Source organism: Aythya fuligula, chromosome 21 (genome assembly GCF_009819795.1).
Source record: "Aythya fuligula isolate bAytFul2 chromosome 21, bAytFul2.pri, whole genome shotgun sequence".
NCBI classification, from domain to species: domain Eukaryota; kingdom Metazoa; phylum Chordata; class Aves; order Anseriformes; family Anatidae; genus Aythya; species Aythya fuligula.
This window is the reverse complement of record NC_045579.1, coordinates 4,299,261-4,305,260: the sequence shown is the minus strand read 5'-3', so window position 1 is coordinate 4,305,260 and position 6,000 is coordinate 4,299,261.

Sequence of the window (6,000 nt, the reverse complement as noted above, 5' to 3'; positions counted from 1 at the left end):
TTTCCCACATAAGTAGTATCCGTATTTATACAATGCTGTTTTCCCATACCCTTAGGCAGGTTACACCTTTGTACACATACATAGTAAGATTCCAACGGCCAAAACTTCTTAATATTTTCGACCCCAAGATGTGTCTTCCCACAAATTAGTCCAAGATAAGTTTGCAGGCGAGGGAATCCCGATTAACGATACACCCTTATTCCCATGCTGTGGCAGATGGGTGCATACCCAACAGTTCGTCTTATTAGTTACTTGAGAAATTGTTTGTATTAAGGTCAGGTGTAAGTTCTCATCCCAAGTTGCCCACCCCGAATCCGAGAACCGCACCCCTGCAATCATTAGGATCTGGAAAACCGTAATTTTGTTGGTCCAATTGGAGTGGTGGTCTATATCCTCGCCGGGACCTTCTTCACCCTTGAATTGTGGATCCAAGCTGCTTGCTTCTTAATCTTAATGGCGGTGTGTGTTGTCAGTAATACTTGGTATGGTCCCATCCACTTTCCTTCCATTTTTCCTGTAGGGGTTGTCCTGAAAAAGTCTTTATATATATATATAATTCCCGACCTTAAAGGGGTGGATTGGTTGATCCAACCCTCTAGCCCTGGTCCCTAAAACAAATTTATGTACTTTATTTAATTGTTTCTGAAGTTCAGTTATATAAGCATATAAATATTCTGATCCTAACTGCGTTAGGTCCTCTCCACTAAATAGAAATTGCTATGGCCTTCCATATAAGATTTTGAAGGGACTCAAATTCCCTTTTATTCTAGGTTTAACTCTAATTCCAAGTAATGCTAAAGGGAGGGATTGAGGCCATGACAAATTAGCTTCTTATCCAATTTTAGCTATTTATTGTTTAATTAAATGGTTCATTTTTTCTACCTGTCCACTTGCCTGTGGTCTATAAGGAGTATGCAGTTGCCAATCTATCTTTAGAATCTTACTTATCTGTTCTACCACTTGAGCACAAAAATGTGAACCTCTATCAGAAGACATTGCTACTAGAATCCCAAAGCATGGTATTATTTCATTTAACAAGACTTTAACCACTTCTCTTGCTTTGTTTGTTCGACAGGGAAAGGCTTCAGGCCTTCCTGAAAACGTGTCAGTCAGAACCAGTAAATAATGATACCCCCCTTTTCTAGGGAGTTCTGAAAAATCAATTTGCCACTGTTGCCCCGAATAATTTCCTTTACCGATTATTCCAAACTTTATTCTATTCTTGGTATTGGGGTTATTGTATAAACAAATGCTACATTGTTGAGTTACTTGTTTTATCATATCGTCCCACTAATGTCTGACGCAGGCTCTTATGCAGTGTGCCAGCTCCCCAATACGTTTTATTGTGTTCTGTAAGAACTATGGGCCATGTCAAACTAGAGGGTATTACTATGTGGTTATCTTTTAAATATACTCATCCATCTGGTTTCATTTTACCTTTCAAATCTTCAATTAATTTGAAGTCTTCTTTTGTATAATTTGGATATAGTTTGGATTTTACCGTCTGGTATCAAAGACAATGCCTTCACCTCAGTTATTTCAGCTGCCTGCTTAGCCTCTGCCAATCGATTTCCAATTTCAAAATCGGTGTTCCCCTTTTGGTGTCCCTGACAATGCATGATAGCTACCTTTTCTGGTTGTTTTACAGCCTCTAACAATTTTAAAATTTCTTCAGCATACTTTGTGTTTTCACTGAGCGGTCAGCAATCCATGTTCTTTCCAAATTGCTCCATGAGCATGTACCACGCCGAATGTATATTTAGAATCTGTCCAAATATTTACCCTTTTTCCCGCTGCCAGTTCCAATGCTCTCATGAGAGCAACTATCTCCGCCTTTTGAGCTGATGTTCCAGGGGGTAAAGGCTTAGACTCGATTACCTGCTGAGTAGTTGTTATAGCATATCCAGCTTTATGTTGTCTTTGCATAACAAAACTGCTCCCATCCGTGAACCAAGTTTCTTCCGCATCTTCCATGGGCTCCTCCTTAAGGTCTGGTCGGCTGGAATACACAGTCTCTATAGTTTCTAAACAATCGTGAATCACAGGTTGTGCTGGAGCATCACTAAGAAAAGAGGCTAGATTCACAATATTAGTTATCACAATTTCCACGTTGTCCTGTTCTACCAATATTGCTTGATATTTCAAAATCATCAATTCTTGTTTAAGTTGTTTAAAGACTTTTTGTGCTTCTCCAGTCCAGACTAACTTTGACTGGTTAATCTTTATCAATTCACATAGAGGCTTTACCAATAGTCCATAATTATAAATCCAAAGGCGACACCAACCTGTCATTCTTAAAAAGGTTTGTAGCTCCTTTACCATTTGAGGTTCTGGAGTCTGGCAAATGACTTCCTTATGTTCAGTTCCTAGTTCTCGTTGTCCTTCCGAAATTTCAAATCCCAGATAGGTCACACTTTGTTGAGCCAGCTGGACTTTCTGTCAAGAGACTTGATATCCATTTAAACCCAGAAAATTAAGACGACTTATAGTCCATTGAATACAACTCCCTTTAGTCTCAGTAGCTATTAAGAGATCATGTACATATTGTAACAAAGCACCTTCAGTGTCCGGAGGCATCCATGTTTCGAGTTTCCTTGCTAATTGGTTTCCAAAAATAGTGGGGCTATTCTTGAATCCTTGAGGTAGTAATGTCTACGTAAGCTGCGTCTTTCTGCCTGAATCGGGATTTTCCCATTCAAAGGCGAATAGGTTTTGGCTTTCTGTGGCTAAGCCTAGGCAGAAGAAGGCGTCTTTTAAATCCAGTACGGTAAACCAGACTTGACTATTCTTTAATTTAGTCAGCAAAGTATAAGGGTTTGCCACTACTGGATGTATATCCTCAGTGATTTTATTTATGGCCCTCAAATCCTGAACTAGCCTATAGCTTTTTCATCTGCCTTTTTAATTGGCAATATGGGTGTATTTTATTCTGATTCGCATTCAATCAATAATCCATACTGTAAAAAATTATTAATTATCTCTTTAATTCCTTTCCTATCTTCTATCCTCAAAGGATATTACTTAACCTTAACGGGTTTCTCTCCTGGCTTTAATTTAATAATTATTAAGGTCACATTTTTACCTCTTTCAGGGGTTTCAGTAGCCCAAACTCCTGGACATACTTGATCTGTGATCTCTAAAGGTATTTCACTTTTAGGGTCAGTTTGTATTAGTGCCAAACTTAACACATTTGTTAGTTGTTCTTCTCCTATACTTAATTCCATTTTCCCTTTTTTCAAAAACAATTTCTGCTCCTACTTGCTCTAATAAATCTCTACCTAAGAGTGCCCATGAGGAGCTAGGCATATATAAAAATCTGTGTATGCCCCATTTTTTCCGTAACTTGTACTTCAAAGGTTCACAAAAATAAGCCTTTTCGGTTACACCTTGTCCTGGTTTCAGTTAGAACAGAGTTAATTTTCTTCCTAGTAGCTGGTAGAATTCTGTGTTTTGGCTTAGGATGAGAAGAGTGCTGATAACACCCCGATGTGTTAATTGTTAAAGAGCAGTGCTTATACCAAGCCAAGGACATCTCAGCTTCTTGCTCTGTCCTGCCAACAGGCAGGCTGGGGGTGCAGTAAGAGCTGGGAGGGGACAGACCCAGGACAGGTGACCCAAACTAGCCAAAGGGGTATTCCATACCATCTGACATCAGGCCAAACAATACATAGGGGTGGCCAGCCGGGGGGAGGGGGCCGGACCACTCGGAGCCAGGCCGGGCATCAGTCAGCGGGTGGTGAGCAACCGCACTGTGCACCACTTGTTTGTACACATTATTAGTAGTGGTACTATTATCATCATTGTATTATTATTATTATTATTATTATTATTATTTTGTCTTATTAAACTGTCTTTATCTCAACTCACGGGCCTCACTTTCCACCTCTCTCCCCCGTACCAGAGAGGGAGGGGGAGGGTGAGCAAACGGCTGCGTGGTGTTTAGCTGCCGGCCGGGTTAAACCACGACACATCTTTTACCCTAACATAATAATTCTGTGAAGGCATTAATGCTTGATTTAGAACTGAATACGTTGCCCCATATCAATAAGAAATTTCACTTCCATTCCTCCCCTAGCTTCATTATAACCAGCGGAGGTACTAGGGTAGATTCCCCAGGTCCCCGTTATTCCTGTTGAAATCAGGGGTCTATTATCCTAGGAAAAGGCTAGTCAATTTGTCCTCCAAAGCCAGGTCCAAACCGTTTTGTTTTATTTATTTATTTATTTATTTATTTATTTATTTTCATTACATTTCAGAGTTGGTCCAAAAATTCCATAGGGGTTTCTTTTAGACCTTGTTGGAAGCATATTCTCAATTCCCAATTCATCCAGATTTTAGTATTTACTTAACCGTTCATAATTTTCAGGATGATTCGGGTCTTAGTGGGGGTCGGTCAGGGGAATGCAATTGTCCACAGTTCCCTGAGCGGTCCCATCGGCAATCTGAGCTCGCACATGAACTCAGGTTGTTTTAAGAGTTAACTGGTTTTCTGTTTCTGTGACAACTCTCTCGGACCCATCATGGTCCCTTTGCCCTGAAGGGCTAACACCCGGGATTTTAAGATCTCTGCCTCGGGCAGAGGCAGAACTATTAACATTCCTACATCCTCTTTCCCTGCTCATTCAACTTCAAACACCTTTAACACTTTCAACAACCCTTTTAACACTTCCTTTATCTTTCTCCAGCCTGTACTTCTCTAATGCCATCATCAAAGGCTCAGTCAGGGGCCAACTTAATTCCGTACCTTTTCCCACCAAGATGCTGAAACATCAGTATACAACATTTCATCCTGTTCTGCTTCTCAAAAAAACAACATTAACTGTAGCAAAATATTATAGTTTAAAGTTCCATTTAGGGGCCACTTTTCTCCACATTCCAGCTTATAAAGCGGCCACCACTGATTACGATATTTTATCAATGTTTTCCTGTTCACACTTCCACCGGCAGATCCTCCAATATCCTTCCAGTGACTTAAAACACATCCTAACACACTTTTCTTTAAAATTTCACTGCTTGTTTGCCCCCCCAGTTTCCAGTTTACACTTTCAGAATACACATGTTACTTACAAAAGCGTATCACAAAACGTATCACTCACAAAAATACGGGCACGCAATATCTTTCAGTAGAGATGTCACAAAACTACTATTACCAGCAATATTGCCAAAATCACAATAACAATAGTCAGAGTCAAATTCCACATGCGATAAGTCAGAAAACCAAACTGTGTAACACCGTAACGATATCTTTCTTACAACAATGCCACGAACCTACTATTACCACCAGGAAAATAGCCAAAATCGCAGTAACAATAACCAGAGTTAAATACCATACTCCATGAGTCAGAAAACCGAAATAGACAACACAATTCCAGATGGACCTTAAAGCGAGCTCCTTCCTTAAGGTCCCCAAATATACTTATGGTGCTTACCACAAAGTATATACCAAACACTGCCTCGCAGAAGATCACCTTCTGACTTACAGACAGTTCCAGATACAGATGGACCCCAAGGTCCCCAGATATACTTGTGGTACTAACCACAAAGTATATACCAAATACTGTCCTGCAGAAGTCACCTTCCGACTTACTGGACAGTCCCAGATGACCGGTCTACCAGAAAACCAAACCAGAATAAAGAATATACTCACTTACAATGATGGGGTCCTTGTCTGCCTCCGCAGTGATCCGGTGAGTCGAGGAGTCCCTCCGGGAAATCCCGGGGGTACCCTAGGGAGTCCTGTCCCCAGCGGGTCCTGCGGTCCGGCAGAGAGGTCGTCCCATCTGGGGTGCCAGATTGATTCAAAGATCGAAGCCGAAATTCCTTTAAGTGGTATATTCTTTATTGCAGCGCTGGATGCACGGGGGATCTCTCCACCTATCGTGCATACCTAAAGCGGAAAGCAGTCTTGAATTTATACAATCAATCTATCAATATTCTACAAGCACCTATACATATGCATTACCTATCCCCGCCTTCCCTCGCTTCTCATGCTAATTAGTC